Raw genomic sequence first — 13,353 nt, 5'->3', positions numbered from 1 at the left:
CATATTTATTTACTAATATTACATTCCCACAATGGGAAAAAAAAAATACTCAAAACATTAATTGGCAATGGCATACAAGTACAAAGATCACTCTACTTGTAATCATAAAAGCAACCCAATAAGTCCAAAATAGACTGAGCAGGACCAAATTGGACCGAATATATGAGGCATTGTTTTACCTTCTTCATATCTATGACACAACTTATTTATTCTTTCTTCATTTTCTTCTGATTTGCAATATTTTAGTTTGACATCAATGAAAAAACGTTAACTAACAAGTATATTTCTTGTACCACATCATTCTTAGGTTTCAATCCCGTAGTTGGGTCGGAAGCCTTGCAAGTATATATGACCATTAGATTAAGGGGATGGATTTGGCTTAATGGCTACAAAACTTGACAAAAAAACACCAAATCTTATGGGGCTTGATATCTACTAAACAGACTCACTCACATAATAAGGGTCTTCATTTTTTGAATTGTAAAAGATGTTGAGGCATGTCCTTGTGGGAAAGATAATGAACACAACACACAGACCGCTAAAATTTTGCAGCAGATGCATGGGTTATGGCAAAAATGTTAAGAAGGATGAAAGTTTTCAACTCATTTGGAAATGTTTTGGGTGAGAGTAGATTATCAAATATAACAGATTATTGTACTGAAATTACAGTAGTCTACCATGGTCCCTTTGAAAAATTATAAAATGAACAGAAATTTTTAAAACTTTTTTGTAAATGGCAAAACCTTCAAGAAGATAGCAACTTGAAGAGAAATCCTTTCCGATTGCAAGAGACTAATAATACTATCTTTTTAGTAAAGTTTTGAAAGCTCCTTGCTGTGATGGTCACAAAGTTTGATTTCACACAAGCCTTTTTTTCCTTCCAATTAAGTAAATTATGAGATCAATGCAACAAAGGTAACTCTAGTTCCAAAATGAGGGGCCTAGTTAATCATTTATGCTTGAGTTCATGTCAATATCATCTTGCAATATTGTGTACAAATTACAAAGGCAATAGCAAAGTTGCTAGTTACTAGTCATTATGTCATTAGTCCAAATCAAGCAGCCTTTATTTAGAGGGGAATTGGAACAAGGTAGTCATAAGCTCACTGCAATTGTATTTCCAAAGCCATTTCACAGAGCGATTGCAAGGTCAACAATGTCCCCAAGATGTACTGTTTACTTCAATGTTTCTTTGAACTGCTGCTTCTAAGGGATTCATAAACTATGACAAGGGGATGAATCTTTTCTTGCTATATAGAATGTTTTGGATAAGTTTTACCTATGGTCTAGGCTTCAAATTAATCCAGCCAAGAGCAACATATTTTACATGTAGGAAAACACGGTAGCATTTTGTTAGAACCATGCTCCTAAGAAGATATTTGATAATAGGAAGATTACATGCAGAATGCAGAACTCTAGTTGAAAAAATTTCTTAAAAATAATTCTTTTTGACTGTCTTGAATTTCAGTAACTTTTGATTGTCCATACTGTATTGTATAGGAGCACGTAGAAATAAAATAAGGCTAAAAATGGAGCGAATAAGTTCTATGCAAGTTCCAACAATCTCAAATCTAAGAGGATAAAAATTAAACCAAGTTTAAAATTGGAATTTGCTATTTCACTTTAGCACCATGCAATTCTAAATAGAATAATTTTGCTTCTAAGAGAGGGACACATGCAATACACAATTCATTTATACAAATTGATAGTGCACTACAAATTCCAATTGCATTAACAAGAAAGCAAGAAACATTATTGACAAGATGGTTCACTAGATACTACATGTTACAAGAAAAGCTCAATAATTTTAAAAGCAAAAAGATTTTTATTGCTTAAATTCCTTCAGTTTGTTGAGATGTCGAATTTATTTCAAAAGGATTTATTTCATTATCGTAAACATTGTACCATGTGCACAAAGCTCCCACTTTTGCAGGGGTTGGGAGAGGTCATGGTAAGTATCTTTATCCCCAATTGTTAAAAAATAATAATAATAAATAAAAATAAAAAGGAAGAAGAAGAAGAAGAAAAGATTTACTCAATATTAATCGGAATACAAGTACAAAGAGCACCTTGATTATAATCAAATCCAAGTAGGAAAAATAAGTTGATCCACAAAAAAAATTGTCACACAAAGCTGGACGCTCAAATCATAAACTTAAGAAATGAAATATTCAATGCAGTATTCAACATGCTGAAAATTGGAAATTCAACTTTCCTGACGAAATGAAAAGATACATTCAACTGTCCTCATATATGTAGCAAAACTGTCGAAGATGACTAGTACTTCTCCACAAGGATAGCTACTTAATAATACTCTTTGATCAGTGATTCACCAACCACTAGATTGATGAATAATCTCTCCAAAATCTGCTCTTTGATCAGTGAATCACCAGCCACTACAGGTGGCAATCCAAACAGGCACCAATGTGGAGTAATGTTGCCAAGCACAGAGGAAGGCAGTTGATGATAAAGGACATGATGAAAGGGACCCCAACTAACATAGAGCCCTTTCTATGATATGTGATTGCTAAATTTTATGCTAATGTAGAAAGATTGTTGGGAAACTGATACTATAACATGAACACACACCTAGCCTCTGCACAAAATGTAAGTGTTCAAGTCTCATAGATGTAATTGCCCATGGCTTGGAATATTGTGGTATCCCAAGCAGCCTTACGTAGAATTGAAAGACTACTTCAAGGATGACTAATACCATGCTATGTAGAGATAACAGCACACCGAAAGAGATTCTTTGTTATGGAAGTCTCAAAAGCCATCTCAACAGAGCAAGTCCCAATTTGCCTTGCACTTGAAGTTATCAACTGAAAAAAAAAAATTTAATTTGTAAGACTTTTGCAGATGATGTCAACTGAAGTGAGGCGTATTACTCAATCTATTGAAAGATGATGCTTCATTTTTGTAGTCATCTTTAATTTTGCCACACTATCCTCTGTGTTATATATAGAAACACATAATTTAGAAATTCAACAAAATTGAAAGCTCTTAAAAGAGAACAAAAAAAGAGCAAAACTGATCAAGATAGAAGTTGAAGGATTTAAGAACCTGTGCAGCTAATGAGGTGAGATCCTTCTGGTCCAGTTTAGAATATTTGGGGCACCAGCAATCTTATGATCCATTACCACCTCCTCAATTCATGTTCTTGATAGTTTGAGAAAGAAAAATTGGCAAAGTATTCATCATACATTTTAGAAACATGAAATTCCCACATGATTATAGCTAAATAATTAAATTAAGCAATTTAAATCTCTTCTATACATCTGGTGCACTAGGGTTGTTCCCCTTTTGTTCTTTTTTAACAAAATGCTTACTCGTTAAAAATAAATGTATATAGTCAAATCAAGTAGTTTTGGCTACCAAATGTGTCAAAACAATAGAAAAGAGTGAACCGAAATGGAATATATATCACCACATTGTTTAGGATTATAGCATGCACTTAAATTGAATAGTATCAATACTTAAGCCTTATAGTTTAGTGTTGCAATCCATTCTACAGTAGTTAGATTTTTTTTTAATTTATAAAAATTAAAATTAAAAAAAGAAAACACTTAAACAGATGAATAAAGAAAAAGAAGAAAACAAAGAACATGATGATATTTCATAACTTGTGAAGGATGCAGCTTAATTAGTATACCTGTAGAATCTTGGGTATATTTCTTTAGCAAAAGGATATTAATCTGTCCCATCATATGTTTTTTTTTTTCCTTCCTGCAGAAATTTGGGATTTTAGCCATCATATACCTATTCAATCCTTGTATTTTTCTAGTAAGTGGTGGGACAACGGGAGATTCACAATCTCCTTAAAGTGGTGAGAGTGCGATGCAACTAAGCCCTTAATGAGGGCAATGATACCATACTATGGCATCTGAGATTACAAGGATTCAACTGAGATGAGCTTGTTGGTCACTCCAAGAAAGCATTGAACTAGAACAAAATTGAAAGTGAAGTTGTGAACGTATTTGCAGAGTAATAGATGTTGAAATCACTCAACAAGAGACCCCAGATTTGGATAACATGAAAGTCATGAAAATGACTTAGTTATTGGTGTATGATTTGGTTCTTAAATATAGAACTACATCTCCAGGGAAGATTCCTTTTGGGAAAATTGAGAAAATCTTTGTACCTTAAATTAATATTCAGCCAACCAGTGACATGTAAAATTTTAAGCAAGTGATTTTCAAATTATCCTAATAGGAAAGTTGAGAGACACTTTGACATTGGGTAAAACTTTTTTCCTGGAAACAAATCTCTAGATCATTCCCACCTACTTCTATATGTATGTTAAGGCAAACATTTACAATTATTTTCAACCATTTTACTTTCTACCAACTGCATCTTTGAGTTGGTTTGACACATGCACTTTTGGCACTGGAGTCCTTCCTTTGAATTGATTAATCATTTAGTGGTCCTTAATTTTAGCTTCCAAATCACAAAAAAGGCCAACACTTAGAACTAGTTTAAAATGCGTAATTTCACATACTGCATAGATTTCTGGTTATAATTACAAAAGAAACAACCTTCAATTCAAACAGAAACATCTACACAAAACTATCAAAAATTGGAAACAACTTCCACTCATTTTTGTAAGAAAATGCTTGTCTTTTAGTATTAGAAAAGAATAAAATCAAGGGCAAGTGGTAAAGAGTAGGATTGTATCAAGCTACTCCTCCCTTGGTGAGATCAGCATTGGATAATATAGAACCAGCCAATTAAACCATATATTATTAGATGAGTGGCACATTAGCATCTAAATAGTCTACAAGAAGAATGTTGATATGGTTTCCTATGTAGTCTTTTGGCAGTTGGCACAAAAATGATTAGGTAAGAATAACTAATATGGTCTACAAGAATTGGCTTACCTCTGCATCGCTTTGCAGCAAGTTACTCCATCTTTGGGACATTTAATAAAACTCCTCTTACGTGTCTTGGCTCAACCGTCCTTACCCATACTACATCTCTAACTTAAAGAACTCCAGGAACTCTATCCATCCATCACACAATGCCCCATACTTGTAGTGATTAAACTCATTAAAGAAAAGAACGTGTGCAATGTTGCCCAATGCTTGGACAGAGGCTGCACAACAAAAAGTTAAGAACCAAAGACTATGGCTTTAGGAGGTAGAGAAATAGACGAAACACCAACCACATAGAAAATGAAAAGTTCCTAAACTTTGCTGCTGCTTTGAGCATTAATAAATCATCATAAAACAATTGGTAGAGAAGTATCCTGAATAAAGTAAGAAAAATGAAGGTATCCTCAAGTCTTAACAAGTATTTAAGCAAAAGAAAAATCTTAATTAGTACTTTCAAATTTAGAAACTGGTAAAAAATCCAATCTAATTTAATTGATCTCTGTATTCTTTTTTAATTTTCTGAACAGGCTATTCTTCTTTGACTTCAAAGTTAGTCTTCAGATAAACACGTGAGGAAGCAAACAAATATTTTAGTTGAATCATGACAAACAACAAAAAAAAATATTATTTTAAGTCATTGGTTAGACAATGCAATTTCAAAACTAACCATAGGTTTATTAGCTTTAAAGCTGTACCCGACACACAAAATCCCCACTTTTTGGGGTGTTTGGGAATGGTGAACCAGAACCATGACCTAACACTTTTGATGGAAGGCATTTGTATCGCACTAAGGCTCAACCTCTAAAGTTTATATATAAAAGAGCATACCTACATGATAAGCTGATTCATGCAATGTATTTTCATAAACAGTTTTATCTACTCAAGTAATCGACACATTAAGAAGCCTCTCTTAAAAAAGAAACGTTTATAGAAAAAGAACCAAAAAGAAAAAAAGTATAATGACATAATTTTTTGAAAAAATAAAAAGAACTTTTCCTTTTTGGCAGGACAAGGACGAGATGGTAAGAATATTCAAAAAGAGTATATAAGTTTAAAGAAATATTTGAAGATGAAAGGAAGATTGCAAGCAGCTGTAGGAGGCAGACAAAGCCACACACCAAAAAAAAAAAAAAAAAAAAATTCATTAGGAAAGCAAAAAAGTCCTAGATGTGTACTGCTCTGAGCATTAGAAACCTTGGATATAAAAACAGATAAAGAAGAAACAGACCATAAAGCAGCAAAAGTTTTGTTCAAAAAGTTTGAACAAACTCAGAATCTAATTAGAAATTTTTAGTCAGAAGATAGGAAATGAAAATCAGATGGAAACTTTCAATGAATTTGTTGTTTTTATGGATTAGCTCATATGAGAATTTGTAAATTAATTGGGCAAATTATAGTCTTATAGATACCATCCTGGTGGTATACTCTTAAAACAAGGAACTACCGTGTGCTTTATTTTGTGACAATTTCCTCCCTTGTGGTTTGCTCTATTAGACATTTCCATTTATCAATAACAGAATTTGATGATGTGGCAAATGAACTTACTAGAAAAGAATTGATAAAAAGAACATTCTACCCCAATTTACTTTGATGAGCAGTTAGTCAAGTAGGGGAAAAAGAGAAGCTGTGCGCATTCACGTTGTCTTAACAGCATTAGTTTGTTAGTCCATTACTAAACACAAGGGAGGTAAGTGTCACAAAATAAAACGTGAGATAGTTGCTAGTTTTAAGGGTATTCCACAGGGGTGGTATCTGTAATTGCCTAAATTAGTTTTAGTAGAATCTACAATGGAAACCTTTATAGCCCCACCTCCCCATCAAAGTATAAACCAAGTCTGCAGTGTTAGTTGCCTAGTAAAGTCATCTCCTCAAAGTGATAATTATCTGACTCTGATTTTGAAATTATCACTATCAACCATATATGTCAATACATCACCACAGTTTTAGGTACAAAGATATAAATCATTAGAATAAAAAAAAAAACAAATCAAAGAATTTACAATGTTCTTTTTTCTTTTCCTAAAAATTTAAAAAACAATGTGTCTAATTAAAATTTTGATGACAGGAATGGAAAAAAAATGAAAAACGTTATTACCGCTGACTTCTATATTGCCCAATTGCAAATTTTAGATAGGTCTGAATTTTTAAGCCCAAGTCTATTCTCTGCATGAGAAGTCAAATAACTGAGAAGTCCCCAAAATATCACAACTCTCAAAAACATAAAGAAGAAAAAATCTAAAAGCATCCTTATTTTATTTTCTATGAAAAATTGTGATTAACAGATAGACACATACTTGAACAACTTGTTTCTCACCGCCTCCATCATCATAATCTCAAGACTAGAGCATGAGAAATCTTGGGCCAATCTTCACCTATTTCCCCCGGGCATCTTGCTCGTAATATGGGACAACCAGTAATCATCAGCCATTGTAAAGAGGGGAGATCATGAATGTCACGCCCCAAACCCAAAAGGGTCCAAAGCATGAAAAACTGAGCCTTCAAGAGAACCTGTATGGGATTTTTTTTTTTTTTTTCCATTGACGAAGTAAATAAATATATTGATCTCTCCACAATACAAGTCAGAGCTCTATGACACATTTACAAGCAATACAAACTACAAATCATGTGTCTCCATATACACTTAACAATCCAATGCTCCAAATAAATAAACACAAAGTCACAATCCTCTCTAAGGTATGCAACCTCAATAGAAAATCTAGGCCTACCAGACCCAAGGCTAACAACCTCAAGTATCCAACCTCCAGTAGAATTAATTTTGATCTCGTTGAACTTTACAAGAGTGAGTCATCAACCATTTATGGCCCAAGTTTCCCAATTTAATATAGCCCTCCAATCACCACCAATAAATTAAGCTCCATGCCCGACGTGTAGCTAATTTATCTATAAAACTGTTGGAGATTGGGATGAGCTAAAACCCAGTAAGTAGCACAATTAATGGGGATGGGGGAAATGCAAGTTTCATGATAATGAACATTTTACAAAACATGTTATAATTTGGGAATTTCCATGAAAATCAAGAAAATCCATTTTCATTGGTAAAATGACAAGAATGATTTAAACGATGTAGCACCAAGCTTTCTCAAAATATTTTAACATGAAACTACATACTATTTACTGTGAGCTATCAAAACACCATTCCAAAACCCGAAAATCCAACCCAATGCCACGTGACAACGCCGTCACAAAGACGGAACTCATCTGTCATCACAAAGATGGAACTCCTCTGCCATCATAAAGACAGAACTCATCGCCAACACACAGCCGGAACTAATCTGTCGTCACAAAGACGAAACTCATATGCCGTCACAAAGATAGGTGCTAAGATACCAATGTCACATAAACTATAGTATCTAGCTAGGTAATCACCAGGTAATCACACATCACGGCACAAGGGTAAAACATAAAGAGCTCACAGATTACATGAATTCAAAACACAGTTCATTTCCAAGTAGTTTCACAAAAACCTTTGAAGTATCCAATATATTCACAAGGTTCTCAAGTTTTCCAAAATTGTTTCTTGTCAATAAGATTTTCTATCAATTTCCCAAATATCACAAGTCAAGATAAAGCATCTTTAGAATTTGCAAATAATGCAATAAATCCATAAAATTCATTACCAAGAATTTTGTAAAAGATGCTTATCATTTCCAATCTAACAAATCATGCATTTCCCTATTCCCATTACCAAATATGATGCATGTTTCATAAATAGTCATATACAATAAGGTCACAACACAATACTTTTTAAGAAAACATAATCCCACAAATAATTTCCCAAAATGTGTTTGACCCAAAAATAACGTTTATGCAACATGGTTATTTTCCAAAAATCCCATTAAAGAGCTACTTACCTCAGGATGCCAACCAATTTTACCTCAACCGAGCACCATGAAATCAACCAATCCCATCACTAGGTCCATCATCAAAAATCTCGGAACCTAGAAGCAAAATGGTCAAGCCTATCAATAATAATGCCCCTCACAAATTGCTATCAAGCTTGTCTCCATAGATCGAAAATGTCCCCTAAAATCAAATTGAGGGCATAGAGCTTAACTTGACTATCTAAAAGCACTTATTCCCAAAGGATAACGAACAAGCATACAAATGGTCCAAAGGACCAAAACACAACCAAAGCATTTTAATAACTATTGCAAACAATATGCATTTATTAAATATCATAACACATCACTTTTAAAAAAAATGAGGTAGCTAGTCTCAAGAATTTATTTTGGGTACTAACTAATAAAACCAAGCCATTATAATAATTTTTATAAATTTCCAAGTGTTCACCACAAAACAACCATGTTTAAGTGCTACACTAACTCATGTATTAATAATGTCAATACATATTACATCATTTAGGGATCAACTATAACATCATCAAATCACTTTCAAAGTTCTAAAACTCATTATATACCTCACAAAGTCCAACTTTGAATTGAATAAACAACTATAAGCAATTAAATCCAACCTCATAACTCAATGAGGTAAAATATCAAACACTTGGTACGCAAAAAGCATAACCTCAAGGAACTTAAACTTTCATGGTTAAATACTTTCATTACCCACTTGTTTTAAAGCAAGTTCATAGCACCCAAACCATCAAAGTTTCACATGCGCAGCTCTCCACAACTCCAAGACCTCCAAAACCCATTACCCAAGACAAAATCGTAATTAGGTGAACAATAGAGCCAAATGACTCAAAACCAAACCAAACCAAACTTTTCATTCCAAAAAGAATTTCTTACATAGACCCAATAAGCTTGCTCTAGCATAAACTCCATAGCTAGATTTTACTTAGTTTTGTTAGGAAAATAGGAATTTTACCTCATATTCCTTGCTTGGCCAAAAGGGTCCCTCTCTTGCCCAAATCTTTTCTTCACAACCGGTGGTGATGGCTTGAAAGGAACTCATGGCTGAAGTAGTTTTAGTGGAAGACCGTGGGGAGAGAGAGAGAGAGAGGAATTCGAGTAAGAGAAAGGGAGAGGGGTGGCAGCTCGACAGAGAGAGAGGGAGACACGTGAATGTGAAAGTGAGGGGGAGGGGGGGGGGGGTGACTTAAGTGGATGAAACCTATTTCCAAGCTTGTCCTCAAAATATCTTGCAAGTAAAATTACCAATCTGCCCATCAAGCTTCTTCCAAATTACAATTAACAACCGGGGTGTTACCATGAATCCCTTGAGACAATGATGTCAGATTAAGGCATCTGCGAATTATAAACTCTTCCAGTGATGTGAGGTTGCCTATCCACTCTGGTAAAGCCATCAAATTAGGACAATTGTCAACCATCAACCTTTTTAAAGAGGTGAGACTGCGAATCCCTTGAGGCAATGAGGTCAGATTGGGGAATTCTGTAATTGTAAGCACTTGTAGTAATGTGAGGTTATCCATTGACCCTGGTAAAATCATCAAATTAGGACAATTTTCAATCTTAAGAATTTGTAAAGACGTGAGATGGCAAATCTCTCGAGGCAATGATGTCAGATTGAAGCATCCGGAAATTTCAAGATGATGTAGTGATGTGAGGTTGCCTATCCACTCCGGTATAGCCATTAAATCAGTACAATTATGAATTTCAAGTTTTTGAAGAGTGTTAACTTGTTGAAGCCCATCTGGTAGAGACACCAACTTTGGAGTTCCCCAAAAACACAAAGAATGGAGGCTCCGAAGGCCTTACCATTGCATGCCATCATCTTCGTCATTTACCAGAGCCAGCTCATTGCAGTCCACTATGTTCATCTCTTAAAGAGAGGTGAGATGTTGAATACCTTTACAAGAAGAGACCTAAGTCCATGGCACCGATAAATGAAAAGTCTCCGAAGAGAAACAAGGTTTTGCAGCCATGTCTCTGGAAGAGATTCTAAATCATTAACCCCTTTTAAATACAAAAACTCTAATTCAGAGAGAGGAAAGTAGCAAGAGGAGGATGTTGATGTTGATGGTCTCTGTTTATTCATTGTTTGCTGCAATACCTTCAAGCTAGCTTCCCACAATTTTAGCTCTACTTTAAGATATGGAAACAAGGGCATGGAAGTAAGATTGGGGCAATCTTCAATCTCCAATTCAGAGAGACGAGGAAATGATGGCAGCAACAGATGGCCTGGCCCATCATTATCATCTTTCCTCCACCATCCCTTCAGATTAGGGCATTTCTTTATTTTGAGAGAAAATAATGATGGGAAGAACATTGTTATTGAGGAACCTAACACATTACTAACAATGTCTTCTAATATGTATTGAAGTGCTTTCATATTTACAAGATAGACAGAGTTGAGAAAAGGGAGTTGATTTAACGGTGGGAGGTGGTGGCATCTACAATTACTCCACAATTGCAAATTGACAAGATTAGTGAGCGAAGAGACCCAACTTGGAATTGTAACACCCATATAATTTGAAAAAAATCAATTCTTCAAGATTTGGATGTGGCTGGAGACCTTCTAGTGACATTTCAACGTAACATTCGGTTTCTCCAACCAACTCTGTGTTCCACCATAATTCCAATTGGTGAAGATATTGTTTCTCCTTCATATTTGCAGCTTTACATTCCATCATGTCATCTTTTCTATGTCCTATATTATAAATCACTAGGATTCTGCCCAGATTGCTCAGCTCCTTCAATTCACTAAGCCCACCACTAGACATAGCCTTGAAACCTCCATTCTTCATTGTTAGGACATATGTGATTCACTTGTTAGGAACATATGTCACTATTTTATGTAATTGGCTAATCTTTTGACAAAACGCACTTTACTTGTCTTTGGATAGATCAAGGATGTGTTTAATACTTCAAGAAACCTTGTTTCAAGTTCAAGTGTTAAAGCTATTAAAGTTTGTTCAAGATTCAAGCGCAGAAAGTGTTGTTCATTAAAGCTCGATAGCTAGCTCAACAACTAGCCATCTATCGAGCCTTGAAAAGCTGTTCTAGCCTGTAGCTCAACAGCAACTCGACAGATAGGCATCTGTTGAGGTTTATGAAATTCAGTTTTTCAGGACTGTTTTTTATTCAATCCGTGATTGTATGTTTGAGCTTTCTTTTCTCACAACCCTAGACATATAAAAGGATTATTTTAAGGGCCGTCAAAGGTGACACAAGTTGCACAAGTGTTGAGCAAAGTTTGTTCAAGCAAATTGTAACCGGAGACAAAATTTGCCCTAGTTCATCTTTCTTGTGAAGAAGCTGTTGTGTTTGTACACCATAGGGTTTTGTAACCAAGGAGCCTCTTGATCTTCATTGTGTGATGAACTGAAGAACTTTGCAACCAACAACCTCTCTAGTTTGTGTTTGAAGTCACGTACTGGGATCCGCGTAATTGGTTAGTCACGTACTGGGAGCCGTGCATTACAAGGAGAGATTGTCACTACAGAACAAGTCCAATTGGTTATTGGGGTAAAGGTTCAACTATAAGTTGGTATAAGATACTGGAATTCCTTTACTTGTAACCGCTTGTTGTGATAATAATGGATTTTCGGGAGTGGTGACCTTAAAGTCACCCAGTGGGGTTTTTGCCGTGTAGGTTTTCCCCATTCATAAACAAATCACCGTGTCAATTTATTTTCCGCTGCATTTAGCTTAATTGGTGATTTGTTTATGCTGCCACGCATTTTGTATGTTAAATTGATTAATTAATAAACTTGGCTAATTAATCAATTAATTCATCACAAGGGGTCAACACATTCTTAGCCTATCATTCATGACAAACCATGGCAACATCTCAAGAGAAGTCAAATTTCCAAGTCCATGGGGCATATGAGTCAGTTTAAAACAACAAGAAATATCTAGATGCCTAAGATTGACTAGATTTTTAGTGTCCTAGGGTAATTCTCTAAGCGCATGACAATTCTTGAGTTTCAGTGTTTGCAAATTCAACAGCATGACAATGGAATTAGGGAGAATTTTAAGGCAATCATTTCCAGAAACATCAAGATATCTTAAATGCTTCAACTTCCCAATTGAACTCGGCATTTTTTATGAGCATAGATAGCTCAAATCTAGTGTGTGTGAATACTTAAGATTTGAAACGAGCACATTACAAGTAAAGTTACACCCTCCTCTATGTCCAAGAACTGTCCGTATCCTCTTTCCTTCAAATTTGATGATTGGAAACTACGTTGACGAATCCAAAAGATTAAATGATATATGACGAACATTTTCACTAATATTTTCCTTAGTTGAATGTAATACAGTACATTCTGTTCCAGCCACAGAGATTGCAAGATCATGCATGAGATCATGCATTTTGCAGCATATATTGCCCCTAAAATCTTCTCTAACATCTTGGAAGAATGACCTCCAAAGTAATAACATGAAGTACTCTCTACCAACATCCTTAACACGTTGCTTTGGATTTGATAACTTAATAAAACCTTGGGTTGCCCAAAGATCAATCAATGTCTCTACATCAATCTCGTAATCTTTTGGAAACAATCTACAATAAGCAAAGCATTTTTTCAAGTATGATG

General features: G+C 34.8%; 1 long non-coding RNA gene across 3 annotated transcripts; it reads right to left on the bottom strand.

Annotated features, from left to right (window-relative positions):
• Positions 1 to 2,019: 2,019 nt before the first annotated feature.
• Positions 2,020 to 9,923, bottom strand: LOC126723500 (uncharacterized). 3 transcript variants are annotated; one of them, XR_007654342.1, is made up of 6 exons: positions 9,720 to 9,923; positions 7,166 to 8,830; positions 6,967 to 7,034; positions 3,653 to 5,092; positions 3,064 to 3,159; positions 2,020 to 2,822 (listed from the first exon to the last, which is right to left on the bottom strand). It is a non-coding gene; the product is annotated as an uncharacterized LOC126723500 (long non-coding RNA). The 3 variants fall into 3 exon arrangements; XR_007654344.1 differs by having other exon boundaries at positions 4,878 to 5,092; XR_007654343.1 differs by lacking the exon at positions 6,967 to 7,034.
• Between the last annotated feature and the right edge of the window lie 3,430 nt (positions 9,924 to 13,353).

The sequence above is a fragment of the Quercus robur genome, chromosome 4, assembly GCF_932294415.1.
Source record: "Quercus robur chromosome 4, dhQueRobu3.1, whole genome shotgun sequence".
NCBI lineage: Eukaryota > Viridiplantae > Streptophyta > Magnoliopsida > Fagales > Fagaceae > Quercus > Quercus robur.
The sequence above is the reverse complement of the archived record's forward strand: the minus strand, read 5'-3'. Positions and strand labels throughout refer to the sequence as shown.